This window comes from Callorhinus ursinus, unplaced genomic scaffold, assembly GCF_003265705.2.
Source record: "Callorhinus ursinus isolate GAN/ISIS: 27379988/994484 unplaced genomic scaffold, GSC_fseal_2.0 scaffold344, whole genome shotgun sequence".
In the NCBI taxonomy this organism is placed as follows: Eukaryota; Metazoa; Chordata; class Mammalia; order Carnivora; family Otariidae; genus Callorhinus; species Callorhinus ursinus.
This window is the reverse complement of record NW_027397399.1, coordinates 17,717-32,548: the sequence shown is the minus strand read 5'-3', so window position 1 is coordinate 32,548 and position 14,832 is coordinate 17,717. Positions and strand designations below refer to the sequence as shown.

Here is a 14,832-nt window from a genome sequence, read left to right as displayed (position 1 = left end):
ATTTGGATCACAAAGAGTGACTGTTTGTTTATAGGATAATGCTGGAACACTCTCATTTGGGAACTGTCAATGTGTCCAGTGTCAAGTTTCTTTTTCACTATGTTGTCTTCCAGGAGTTTTACAATTTCGGGTCTTTTGTTTCCAACACACTCCATTTCAAGTTGATTTTTGCAAGTGGTGTAAGATAGGTCTCCAATTTCATTGCTCTGCATATAGTTATCCAGTGTTCTCAGGACCATTTATTAAAGAGACCATCTTTCCGCATGAATATTTTTGACTCCTTTGTCAAATCTTAGTTGGCTGTACATGTATATGTAGGTTTCTTTCTGGGCTCCTCATTCTGTTCTTTTGGTATATGTGTCTCTTTCTTTAGCCAGTAGCATGCTAGTTTGGTTGCTAGAGCTTTATAATTCTAGTTTGGATCGGGAAGTGGGATGCCTCCATCTTTCTTCTTCTTTCTCGGGGTGTCTTTGGCAACTGGGGACATTTGTGGCTCCATATAAATTTCAGGACTGTATTTTCTCTATCTGTGAAAAATGCCACTCACATTTTGATAGGGATTGCATTGACTCCATAGATGGGTTTGGGTAGTGTAGGCATTTTAGCAGCATTAACGCTTTCAATTCACGAACACAAGATATCCTTGGCTTAATTTTAATTCCAGTATAGCTAACATAGAGTGCTACCTTAGTTTCACCTGTACAATATAGCAATTTACCTTTCCATACATTGCCCAGTGCTCATCACGAGTGCATTCCTTAATCCCCACCCACTATTTCACACTTTCTCCCACCCACCTCCCCTCTGGTAACCATGAGTTTGTTCTCCATAGTTAAGAGTCTGTTTCTTTGGCTTCTCTCTCTCTCTCTCTCTTTCCTTTACTTGTTTGTTTTGTTAGTTAAATTGCACATATGAGTGAAATCTATGGTATTTGTCTTTCTCTGACTGACTTATTTCACATAGAATCATACCCTTTACATCTATCCGTTTTGTGGCAAGTGGCAAGATTTCGTTCCTTTTTATGGCTGAGTAGAATTCCATTGTGTATATTTGCAGCATCTCCTTTATTCACCTATGAATGGGCACTTGGGTTGCTTCCATAATTTGCCTATTGTAAATAATGCAGCTAGAGACATAGGGCTGCAGGTATCCCTTTGAATTTGTGTTTTTGTATTTTGGGGATAAATGCCCAATGGTGCGATTACTAGATTGTAGGGTAGTTCTAGTTTTAACTTTTTGGGAAACCTCGATACTCTTTGCCACAGTGGCTACACCAGTTTCTTGCTTGGTTCTTGATGTTAGAGAAAAACAAGTAGTCTTTCTCTATTAAGTATGGTGTAAGATGTGGGATTTTTGTAGTTGCTCTTTATAGATCGTCCTTCGGCTCCTCCTCGTTTGCGGAATGCTTTCGTCATGAATGGCTTAAATCTTGTTAAAACTTTTCCTGAAGGGAGAAAATCAGCATAGCCAGGTGACAAATTTGTTTTTTCTCCTGTCCTCCAGGCAGAAGAACAGGTTTTCAAAAATACACAAGGGTAACCTTCCGGGGGGGGGGGGGAAAAAAAAAAAAAAAAGAAGAAGAAGAAGAAGTTAAAATTTTAGTTTCTCTCTCCTCCAAGGGCGCTGGTAAAATTAAGCCAATTCTCTGGGTTTGAGTAAACTTTAGATAACCGAGAAGGAAACGGGAAAAGTTTTCAAGCCTCGACTTCAGCGTTGCTGCTTCTCCTGAGGCTACCTCCCAGCATTCCAGAGGATCTCCATTGCCTTCTATAATCCAAATCTTATAATTCCGAGAGACCGAAAAAGAAAAAAATAAGATCTAACAGTAAGTATTTGTTTTGTTTCCTTTTATGGCTGGTGCAACTGGACATATGATAAAATTGATGTAAAGTGTCATATATACTTGCAGTATCTTAAATGCTGAAGGAACCATCCCTATCAGGGAAAATAGAAACAAAAAGATACTAAAGGGACTGCGTGTCTTAACTTGTGTTTGACTCAGGTGAGCAGATTGGAATTTTGGCTCTGTGAATATTAAGAAGAAAACATGTCCCTATAACTGATGGTTTTTACTCAGATTGTTGCCTCTGTAAAATGGGAAACAATATAAAAGGGTGGCAATAGACAGATGGAGATAAAATTTGGGGTTTTAAAGCAGTTTTCAGTTTTTAGTGAACGCCTGTAAGATCAGCTATCTCGTGCATACAGAGTCATGATCTGTCAGCCAGGTGTGCATGTTTTTGAGTGGGGCAATTGGATTCTATGACTGACAAGATAAATGGGGCTCAGGGTAGCCTTGCTTGTTGCTTGGACTTGAGGCAGGGCTGTCCAGCTTGAAGATTTTTTTGCCTTTGCTGCTGCTGCTGCCAAAGAAAAGCTTCTGGCTTCTTTGCCACCCTGGCTTCACAGATCCTGATTCCCTGACCTGACTCTGTACTGAAACCTGATGTGCCTGCTGTGGGCTCTTTCAGCCTCAGCAGGAGCTGTGCTGCACTGAAAGCAGGCCCAGGCTGAGTGAACAGGACTGAGGCTCGGGGACTGTTGCAGATTGAAGACACCCATCTGTGAGCCCAAGAACTAGGGAAACATCATGGAAGCTGCTTGAACTGTCCAAGGCACTGCACCAGGAAAAGGACTGGTTCGCTGAGGGGACCATCTAAAATCGACCTTTACATTAGGCCTACATTTCTGATGCAGAGGCTAGTTGCATTCCTAACGTTTGATTCCTGCCGCAACTACAAGTTGGGGGAGGACACATCACTGTGTGTGTGACCCTCCATCCACTCCCGACACATCGGGATATCTCACTGCTATTGACTTGGTTTCCACTTCCTCACTGATGACAGATGGTACTATGAATATGTCACACTGAATTTTCCCCATCCACTGACAGTATAGCCTATTGGTCACCTGACTTCCATAAGCCCCTGCTCAGGCTGGAGGGCCACAGAGTCACTTTGCGTCTCCTGGAATCAGTGGCACTTCAGAACCGGTGTCCAGCAGTCCCTAAAAGTTGTGATCATTTCCTCTTTCCCAGTGTCCAGTCACCCTACTAAAAGGTCTCTTTGGGAAGACTAGAAGAAAGATTTAGAGTATCAATGTGCAGGATTGTATGGTTGACCTTCAAAACACAAAAGAACCAGCTTTTTTTTTTTTCTTTTCTTTTTGACCAGCAAAATGACCTCATTCAGGAAAAGCAGAGGACTTGCAATTCTGGACAAGGAAACCAGGCAACCCCTAGGTAAGTGCCGAGATCATAGGAGAGAGTCTTGCTTTTACAGTGGAGAAGAGGAAGCTGGGAGGGGTTTCTACAGCTTGCCATTGGCTGAGTGTGGTGGTCTTCATGGGATGGGCTGTTGCTGGGCCAAGAGACATTCTTCTTTCCTCCTGCTAGGGCAGGTAAGCTAAACCTCTTCCTGTTGGGGAATGTGAGCTATGTTTATTAGACAGCGGCGGTGATGTGGGAAACAAAGGCAGAAGGAAATGTAGATAAAATTAGATGTCCTTCTAACTGACAGCCCACTGACAAATCCTTGAGACAGGCGGAGTATAATGTACCTCCAGGAATCTCCCAACAGTCTTGAAGTTAATGCCTTGCTGAGGGAAAAACAATCTTGGTTTGACAACATCAAGGCCTCAGGTTTCTTGTGAGTCTTCTTTAGCATATGAAAATCCTTTTGAAGCTTCCCTTATCTTTACTTCCCCCAACCCCAAAGTATATCATCAGTTGCTCCTCCCAGTCCCAGGGCAGCAGCTCTTCCTGCCCACTGGACCTGTCCCCTTGCCTTAATAAAACCACCTTTTTTTGCACCAGAGATGTCTCAAGAATTCTTTCTGGCCCTCAGAAGCCGCTTTGGGCCCTGGACCAAACAACACACTACTCTGCAGCTCTTCAGTATCATATACAGAGTCACGTAACTCCTTGCTTCTTATAAGGGGTTGTTTAGGAGTGTCAAATGCACATATTTTGTGTATCTCTGTAAACAACGATTCATGGACTATCGGTGCTGTTTTTCCTACTAGAAATCGAGCCATTAGCTTCTTTAAATGTAATCATATTAGACACTCAATTGCAGAAAACCAACAAGCAATTCAGAAAACCCACCCTGAACATCCGGGTCCTCTAGAAACACTCTCGGCACCAAAACCTTCTGTAGTCAACCATTCTCCAGAGAACTAGCACCAACAGGATTACATACAGATGTACAGGCATATATAAGAGGAGGATATTCACTACAGGAGTTGGCTTATGTGATTATGAGCGTGAGAAAACCCACGGTCGGCTCTCTACAAACAAGACAACAAGGAAAGTCGGTGGCCTACTTCAGTCCACGTCTAAAGGCCTGGTTACATGGGGTTGTTGTTTTTTGTGGGGTTTTTTCTTTTTTCTTTCTTTTTTTTTTTAAGATTTTATTTATTTATTTGACAGAGAGAGACACAGCGACAGAGGGAACACCAGCAGGGGGAGTGGGAGAGGGAGATGCAGGCTTCCCGTGGAGCACGGAGCCCGATGCGGGGCTCAATCCCAGGACCCCGGGATCATGACCTGAGCAGAAGGCAGACGCTTAACGACTGAGCCCCCCCCCAGGCACCCCTACACGGGTTGTAAGTCCCACTCTATGACCAAAGCCTGAGAACCAAAAGTGTTGATGTCTGAAGACAAGAGAAGATCGCCAAAGCTCATACACTCTGTGCCCTAGCAATAAAGGACCGCATCTCCTACAACGCTCCCACCTTATGAAGCCAGGGTGAGAGTTGCATTTCACACGGTTACATTGATCCATTTGACCTCAACCAGCAAACAGTGTGAGCTTAGTTACTAGCCGCCTCCAGTACCCTGGAAAATGGCAGCCGCCCCGAATCTGTAGAACTTGCCCCATGCCCACTCATCCTCGGTTCTGTGGGAATTTCAATTGCTTCCTAGATTCTCCTGCTTGCATGGAGAGAAGCTCTGGTCCTGCAGAAAACTGAAGCCCTCCCCCAGGCAGAGGAGTTTCTGGCACTCTCAGCCCTAGCTCCGTGCTTAGCAGCACAGACACAGCTCCTGGAGGCAACAGTCGGGCAGTTCTTCCCACTTCTACAGTGTCCTTGATACTTGCCGCTGCTTCCTGGGGGTCCCCGGAGCATCTTCACAACTGGCTTTCACCTGAATCCAATTATGGCCCTATCACGAGCTGCCCAACACTTTTCTCCAACAGGAATGGTGGGAGAAAGCCAAATGTTTGTACCAGGTTGAAGTCAGGCCTGTGAGGTGGACTGGAGCAGTTCGGGCATCATCAGGTCCTCAGAACCCACAACTAACTGTCCAGGCATCCGACGGCAGGAACTTGAATGTTTGCAATTTAGGTTCTCACAGAAAGTGTAAATTCAGAAATCACCGCATCCCAACCTTTGAGCCCTTCTTGAGTGCTACGCACACCCAAAAACGGGGGCTAAAAGAGAAAGAGCCAGCCAGAATAACTCGGTGATGATAGTCTCCTTGCTGACAATGATTTTAAGAGATAAAAATTATAACTCTGAGGGCTGTGACTACTCTCACTCTTAAAAATTCCTTGAGAAAAATCACATTTCCTATTCAGTCCGCTTCTCAGGGAGAAAGAGGCAGAGAGCCTGGGAGACCTCCCTTGCTATACTGAAGCTACTTCCTTCGAAGAAGCCCAGCTAGATGGAACACATCGGAGTCACTTAAGTTCAGCAGCATATCCTAACTTATTCAGAAAAAGATACTTTCTGACTAGGGCGCCCCTCTTGTCCTCTCTTCCATGTGCACCTCCCACACAAAACTACTAGGTTATCTCAAAGTAATCAAAATGGACACCTGCACACACCTGACTGTCTACATTAGCAAGGGTTCGTATTCCCCTGGTTTCATCAACCGTCATGACCCCTCTGTGAAAGCACACACAGGGGTTGTGTCTTTCCCCAACCTCAGCTTCATGCAATCATAGAACAAAGTAAATCACCGTTATAAAGCAGGTTCAGGATTCCAAACTCAATGACAACTCCCCCCTGTGATTAAACTTGGCTTCTCAAAGGGCACACAGAGCAGGACGTAAGACAAACCACACCACAAGCGAGATAACACAAGGGTGCAGGAAGTTAGTGAACCAAAGGGGAAGTCAGTCTGTGGGCATGCAGTTGAAACAAGGCCTCGGTCCGGGCCGTTCTGGTCCGGGGCAGCTCTGGGCATTACCGCTTATTACGTTCAAGCGGTGAAGGATCTCAGTTCTGTTCAGAGATCCGTCGGGCGCAGCTATCGGAGGCAGTTGCCTTTTCTCAGCGGTCAGTCATAGAGGGGTCATGTCTGAAGAGTCTGGCGGTTTGCTGCCAAATTCTTCCCCTTTCTAAAGGGATTTCGTCAGGATTTAAAGGTCTGCCCCTGCAGACCACCTCTGGTTCTGCTTGTTATTAGTGCTGGTGTGTCAGCTGATGCTGGTCCCGGCCATCCCTCCTAGCAGCAGTACCGTTACCTACTTGGGTCATTGCTTGACACAGGCTCCTGCTTGACATGACAGATTCCACTTTGCTCTCTACATCAACGTAAACTTACTAATCCATCAAGGCCTCACTTGGGAACACAAGGGTCGCAAATAACGTTCTTCTTCATTCTGGGAACTACCTGAAAAACCCATTAACGCGTCAATAAAAAGTGTGAAAGGACATTTTTCAACCACAAGAAACTTTGAGCTTTTGGTCTTAAAATTCTTGCCTTGTGGGCCACCTGGGTGGCTCAGATGGTTAAGCGTCTGCCTTCCGCTCAGGTCAGGATATCCAGGTCCTGGGATCCAGCCCCAGGTCGGGCTCCCAGCTCAGTGGGGAGTCTGCTTCTCCCTCTCCCTCTGCCTCTCCCCCTGCTTGTGCTTTCTCTCTCTCTCTCTGTCTCTCAAATAAATAAAAATCTTTAAAAATTGTTTCCCTTGTGTCATCCAAACCTAAGCCATTCTATCACAATTCTCACCCAATCTTAATCACACCGTCCTCCAACATTGAAAGATCTGCTGTATAGCGGACTTCAAAATCTGAATAAATATCTCTCCTGCCCTTCCACCTCCAAGACTCTATTAAGAGTCTGTCCAGGTAGTGCTCTCCCTTTATGGGATAAAGTCAGCTTTGCTTAGAAGTGGCCTGGCGGTTTATTGGAAAGTACAGAATTTGAGGAACATAGACACTACTGCTGCATGCCATGTGAGCATGGACGGAGCCTAAATCCCAGGACCAGTATCTGTGGATATTTCTGAAAGCATACACCGACTGAATGAACGCAGTTATAGAGGAAAGAGCTACGAGTGCAGAGTATTCAACGTGTGGTAGCGCCAAGAGAAACGTAAAGAGAACAGATGTTAATGTATTCATGACACAGAGGTGAGCCAGTTCATTCAAGAATGAGACATCACCCAAAAGCAAAGGAGGAAATGACTAAACAAAGGACGTATTAAACTCGGATTTAAATGCTTCATATCTATTTCTGTCTCAGCGGTGTTTCTTCTTCTTTCAAGATTTCATTTATTAATTTGTCATAGAGAGCACAAGCAGGGGGCGCAGCAGGCAGAGGAAGAAGCAGGCTCCCGCTGAGGAAGGAGCCCGATGCTGGACTGGATCTCAGGACCCTGGGATCATGACCTGATTCTAAAGCAGATGCTTAAACGACGGAGCCACCCAGGCGTCAATGTGTCACTGGTTTTTCTGAGACACCTTGTCCGCTAAGGGTAAGCTGGGGCTCTCTGTCCCCAAAGTATCTGGCTGCCTAGGAGGGATTGGGTGGTGTGCAAAACAGAACGCTCAAGCCCCTTTCCTTCTCCTCGGCTGAGCCGCGCGGCTGCGAGTCTCTGCAGCAGCACAGGCGGGAAAACCTCAACCCACCCTGCCCGCAGCCAAGGCTGTGCGCATGCTCCTTGCTGTGAGCGAACAGTGCGCATGCTCCTTGCTGTGAGCAACTGTTACTGGGCGTGTGCATTGCTGCGTGCGCATTGCTGCCCGCGCTCTGTGATCCGGCGTGAGATCCATCGAGGCGGCGTGTTCTCTGTGCCGTGAGCTTTCTCGCTAGCCGAATTCAACTGGTAGGTCCCCAGATCAGTCCTTCCAGGATTTTAATTGTGAGCGAGGATGGGGAGGGAGCCAGTGGGCCGCGGGCAGGTGGGGACGGTAGATCTGTGCGTCCTAGGTGGAAGTGGCGAGGAGCTAGCGCCCTTCTCCTCACAGGCGTCGCGGCCGCCATGGCGCTCGTCCTCGTGGTGGGGCCAGGGCAAGTGAGGATGGTGGGTCGAGGAGGGGAGGGGAAGACGGGCCGAGGCCCGGCGCGGGCGGGGCGGGGCGGTTAGTAGAGATCTCGGAGTCCTGGAGCACCTGCAGCTGCCAGCAGAGCACGGAGTCCAGGATCCTCTGTGGGACCCGGGGCAGGGAGCCGACCAGGCGGTATAGAAAAGGCCAGGTAGCGGGGAACGCTGGGGGCTTGTGACTGGGTCCGCGAGATTTGTCGTGCACCGTGCAGTGGTCGAGGCAGGAGCCGGCCCGTGGGTCTGGTTCGCGACTACACGCCTGAACCCTTGGAGTGCGAACACAGCCCAAGGCCGTATGCAGAGGATTATTTCTTTCCCTGCGTTCCAGCCAAACGTTATTTAAGGCGGTAAAATCAGCCTAGGAAATGGGAATGTGACCAAAGCAGTAGTGACTCAGGTTTGAATGTCCAGCACTGTTTTCTCAAATGCCTTTATAGTGGGGAATGCAGGCGTGAGGCTAAGCCTCGTCTTTTAGCCTGTCCATAAGGCGATTTCACGGCCAGCCTGGCTGATGTAAATGATCTTGCAGCCCGTGTCTTTGGTGTGACCACAGCTTGTACACTCTACTGATGCTAGGTTGGCTCTCAGAGTGTTTTCAAAGTAAAAACAAAAATTAAGCCTTTGGCCTTGGTTGGACGTGGTATGCCTCTCCTTTAGAGTACATTTTCCAAATACCAGTGTTCTCCTTTCAGGGTGGACTATGAGTGCCCGAGTCAGATCCAAATCCAGAACCAGAATCAAAGAAAGAAAAGATAATCCAGGGTCTAAACAGCAGGTGGCTGTGAGTACTTCCGTGTTGGATGTTTTCGATTACCTTCCATTTATTGCTCTGAAAATTTTGTTGAGCTGCAGGCATACAGATACAGTGATAAAATCTTCTCTGCTGATAAAGGGAGGGAAACATTGAACCAGAAGGCTTCCATATTTCTGTTGCCCGTGCAAATACACTCTATGGCTCCTTAGTCATGCTTATTAACGACAGATTGTGCGTATCCATCCCAGCATAGTTTACAGTAGACTCCAAAGTGCTTGTGGTTACCTTTTGTTGGAGTAGCCGCTGTGTGGGAAGAGTCCCTTTTAAGAATAAGCGCATAGAATCATGATGTGGGAGTGTCTTTATGCTTATTCCTTATTTGATATCAAAATGTATAATGTATATTTATACTGTTAGCATGTATTAACAACACAACTTTTTATTTGCCCACATACACACACCCACACACACACCCTTAGGAGCAGCAACCCAGTGATGAGCAACCGAAAAAAAGGGAGGCACCACCTGAGAGTCAGGATATTCTACCTGATCAAGAGAAGGAAGTTGAAGCAGGACCTGTGGCTCAAGGTGAAGGGAAAGGGAAGGAGAATGACTGTGGGGGCAGGGGGTATATGTGGGCATCATGCGTTATGACAAACCATTGCAGGAGGAAAGAAAACATTGGAAGAGACTCTCAGTCATTTCCCGAAAACGGGTTGAAAATGTGAAGAGTGTATAGTGTGCAGCTTCCTGTAGTCCTTCACCGTAACGAATTTCCCTTTCTCCTCGAGAATTAATCGGTGTGCTTGAAAATGCTGTCCTCTCTAAATTAGAGGAAAATGTTTAACTACAAAACTATACATCGCTTCCCTAGTTTAATTTGTTCTTCTTAGAACATTTTTGTGTGTCCTTTTCACTCATTTCATCAAAAGCGTAAGCACTAGTCAACAGCATAGGCAGAGTGGCACGTCAACGTATCCTGTAACATGTGGAATAAAGCCAGTTTGCATAGGGATGGGAGCCCCATTTTATAAATGAGAAAACTAAGGCTCAGGGATTGTGGCTTGCCAAAGACTGCTTGACACATGGAGATATACCTCGTAGTTCAGTACAAAGTTTGCGTTCTTGGGGCAGCTGCCTGGCTCAGTCGGTAGAGCATGTGACTCTCGGTGTCGGGGTCGAGAGTTCAAGGCCCATACTGAGTGTAGAGATTACTTAAAATAAGCAATTTTAAAGAGGTCTGTGTTCTTCCTACCATCTGTGTTGTTTTACAAACAAGTGAATGGTTTTGTATCGAATGCTTAGTAGTCAAATGTGTCTGTACTGTAAAGTAGCTTATTAGTGGCACAGGAATCAGTCCAGTTCAGTGGAGCAGGAGAGAGACTCCAGAAAAGAGCTCAGGGAATGATAGCCACTGTTTGATTAATCATTCAGAAAACTGGCATTAGGGTCACTACGTTAATATGATTTTTACGTGGCCTTAAAAGGTGTTGAAGTACTTTTACGATTAGGAAAATCAAAAGGATCTTAAAACGATCATGAAACAAGAAATGAATGTCTTCCAAATTGAACATCTTCATCAAGTACTTGTAGTGAATTATTGACACCGTTCAGGCCATGGAGTGTGTTAGGAATTCGCTGTTAAGAGGTTTCCACAATACGGCTGACGACAAAGTCCATTAATTTCTTTCCACCCTACTTGTCCCTACTGTCTCACTGCCAGACAGAAGTGGGGCTGTTAATCACTACTGTTTTGCTGTTACTTTTGGAACTTTGCTCTATACATGACTGCTTTATCCTAAGTTATACATAGAGGGACTTTGCACTTAAATCGAACGGGAAAATTGGACAAAATACCCTGCAGTTTGCCCTACTACGAAATGGATGTCACTAGTATAGGATTTGTTAGAGGCCCACGAATACACTCAGCTTACCCTTCAGAAAACTACGTTGTACTTTTTAAATAAAATCTTATGCGTGGTGTAGACTTGATTTCCCACATGTAGCTGATGCTCTCTATTCTAAGAACACTATGGTAATAGAAAGGAAATGAAGTGCAGTGGGCTTTATCTTTAGAATGTCACTTGAAATAAAGCAAATCGAACTACAGGAAAACAAGGGTGTGAAATGCATTTTCCCATCACATTTTTTTATCACCCTAGCCTATAGGCTTTTATTGGTTTATATTTCATATTTACTGCTTAAATCGATTACCTTTGTGTTTTAAGGACGGGACCTGGAAGCTGATCTCCAGGAGCTGCCTCAGGCAAAGGCTGGGGGTATAACTGAAGATGACCCTGATGCAAGGGGCCAAGTCTACCCTTCTTAGAGCCCATTAAAATGCCGGAAGCAGGTATGTTATCCATTGACAGTGCAAAGTATGAGGGTCTTTCCCCGAATATTATATCTTTACGTATGCAGATATAACTTGAATGATACATTTCTAACAGGGGTTGCATATGAAGATTACTTTCCCAAGTAGTTCAAACATCCTGCCGGCCTGACTTATACACAAGTAGAGATAGAAGCAAATTGGGTCAAAGCCTTATTAAATCATACAATATGAAACCATTTTCTTTTTTTGAGTATAAATACTTCAACGAACTGCTAATAATATTCAGATCCTTCTGTAAGTTCTGCTTTTATCAAACACAGAATTCATTTGGATTGAATATCAGTTTGTATGAAATATGCTGAGACACTGAGGTAGGTTCTACCCGCGGCTGAAATATAATGTGTATGATTTTCTGACAATCCCTTAACTTCTGAACCCATCTTTACTCATAATATATATTGAATTGAATTCTGATATATTACAATAATTTTTAATGCTGATTTTTGTATTCTGGGGTTCTGTTGGTTACATAGACTACAAAGATGTTGTATTTTGCATGATTTTTTTTATCAGATAACATCTTTGGTCAAATTTTAACATGGGAATTGAGATTTGGCTGCCACCGGGAACAACAAAACACAATGGTTGCTGTTTGTGTTTCTCTATGGCGATCTGGACCCCAATTCCCGTTTTTGGTTTCAAATGTTTGTTTAATTTCTATGTAGTTAACGCATAGTGAAATACTGGTTTCAGGAGTAGAATTTAGGGATTCATCCCTTACCTATAATACCCAGTGCTCATCACATCCGGTACCCTCCTTAACACGCATCACCCATTTAGCCCATCCCCAACCCATCTTCCTCCATCAACACTCAGTTTCCTCTCCATAGTTAAGAGTCTCAGGGTCGGCTTCCCTCTCTCTTTTTTTCTTTAAGTGATACTTACGTGTACATTTTTGTTTTTCAGCTCTTTGCATGTTGTTTGGAGTTTTTGTAAACCTGCATTCGTCTTTTGCTCTCCATTTAAAACTACCTTTTAATAGGCTCATTTCATCTTGTGTGTTGTGAACCTGAACTGTCTTTTTGTATTGTTGTACCAATAGAAAGTGGGGTGTGTTCAAAAAATATTGGTAAAATATACACTTGGAATTCTACCTTATAAAGTGAAAACTATAATGTCCTTCCTGTACCATGAATTTAGTCGACATACGATTCTGCTGAGTAGTATTTCTAACTGTTTCATCTATCTTACAGGTGAAGGACTACTCCAGATTTAAACAAGGACAAGCTGAAACATGCAGACTACTCTTATGTGGGGTACTTCACTGTTGTAGTTCTCTCAATAAAGTGTTACAGACGTTCCACAAAGAATCTTTTGAAATCTGTATTAAACTTATCCCAAGTAGGGGGTGCCTGGGTCTCAGTCCCTTAAGCAGCTGACTCTTGGTTTCAGCTCAGGTCATAATTCATTGGTCATGGGATGGACCCCGAGTCTGGCTCGATGCTCCTCGGGAAGTCAGCTTGAACGATTCTGTCCCTCTGCTCCTGTTCCCTCCCTCCCTGCCTCCGTCCCTCTTCTCTCTCTCTCTCTCTCTCTCTCTCTCTCTCTCTCTTAAATTAATAAACCTTTAAAGGAAAACTTATTCTGAGTAGTCGATGCTATCAAAATTAGGTCACTTTTTGAAATGTTATTGTCCGATTGAGCTGATATACACAGATATATCTGTACATTGAATTTCTGTCCAGCAACCGTGCTACGTATGCTTTAATAAGTGTACATCGACCTCCGTTTTGAGTTTCAACAGACACAATGATATCATCTTTGAACACTGACAGTTTGTTTCTGCCATTTTAAACCTTTCCCCTTTTTTTCTCGTTTGACAACATTGGACAGACCCACCCAGTACAATGTTGAAAGAACTGGCCACGATGGACAGCCTTGTCTTATTCCTGATAAATTAGATAATATTTAACATTTTGTCTATTTACTGTGAAGGAAAGGAAGTTCCATTCTTACTCTCGTTTACCGTGAATATTTCTATTGAAAATCTGTTGACTTCCAATAAACACTTGCAGTACATTTACTCAGATGAGTGTAGGATTTCCCTTCATTAATCTGTGAATGTGATGACTTACCTACCTATTGTCCTCTGTTTAAACCAACCATACCTTACCGGGAGGGCATGGTCATGATATATTATCTTTCTGAATACTCTACTTCTTAATAATTTGTTTAGAGGTTTTACGACTATCCTCATGAGTGTCATTAGCAGACACTTTTATATACTGTCTTGGATATTGGTATCAAGGCCAAACTAGCTTCATAAAATGAGTTGGTATGTAAAACCTCTTTTCCGCTTCTCTGGAACTGAAGACTCTGGAAGGCTGGGGTAACGTAGGACTAGACTTGCCCGTGTTCAGCTGTGTCTGGATCGCATCTCTCTTTTGCAGTCGGACCCTCCCTAAATGGCAGGTGACTGAAGGGACACCTCCAGGTTCCCATCCTTTGAAATTTTGTGAGGGGCCCATCTTCCCTGCAAGACACCTCTAATGATGCTGTCACTCCAAAAGCTACCTGCTCCAGTTTCTATACTCTTACGAATCTTCTATACCCAGAAAGCTAAAGGTCATGGCTCTGTTAACTACATAATTTTGATCTGTGCTGTCTGATTGTGAATAGCTGGCCAACCTCGACTTGTCTACCGTGATGACCATAGGTCCATTTATTGGGCTTTTTAAAAAACAAGAGTTAGTATTAAAACTCTTATTTATGTTAGCCACTTCTTTCTCCTGGGTTCCATACATTTATAACTTCATTTAATCTTCACAAAAAGGTGGGTCACGGTGTACCCAAAACTTACGTCTCACTCTAATAAGCAGTAGATTTTGGGATTTAGTTCCAATTTAGATGTCCTTGCTCTTTCTCAAAGGAAATACTCCTGAAAATGTTGGCCAGGAAAACTGACAGGTACATGATGATGATACTGGTAATCTGATGTTTACATAAAAGTTTATAGTAATTTCTTCTTATTGTTCGAGGTGAAGGTTTTGTGTTTTGTTTTTTGTTTTTTGTTTTTGTTTTTTTTGACTTGAGGGGTTTTATCCTTCTTTTGAAGGAAAGGTTTTCCAAACTGTGGCACACAGACGTCACACGGTTTTTCAGATGAAATCACTGATTTGGAAAGAAAGATTTAAATTTAAGTATGGGGCACAGGTAATACAAACATTTCAATTCTTAATATACTAGCACACTGAATTTACAGTGCTATAGAAAAATATAACTCTAACCCTAAAGCAAATTGGCACAGTTTATAGAGAGAAGTGTAACTCATGTCACAAGCTCCATGGCAAAACAGAAACAAAAACAACAGAGATCTCCTGTAAAATTTCTGAACTTTGTTGAATAGCTTTTAAAGGTGGAATCCCTGGGTGGCTCAGCTGGTTAAGCCTGTGCCTTTGGCTCAGGTC

The 14,832-nt window shown here is 44.0% G+C and overlaps 1 long non-coding RNA gene across 1 annotated transcript; it reads left to right on the top strand.

Annotated features, from left to right (window-relative positions):
- Nucleotides 1-7,961: 7,961 nt before the first annotated feature.
- On the top strand, nucleotides 7,962-13,454 carry LOC112818426 (uncharacterized). The gene is made up of 5 exons (XR_003206580.2): nucleotides 7,962-8,057; nucleotides 8,969-9,051; nucleotides 9,510-9,618; nucleotides 11,259-11,383; nucleotides 12,619-13,454. It is a non-coding gene; the product is annotated as an uncharacterized lncRNA (long non-coding RNA).
- The last annotated feature ends 1,378 nt before the right edge of the window (nucleotides 13,455-14,832 follow it).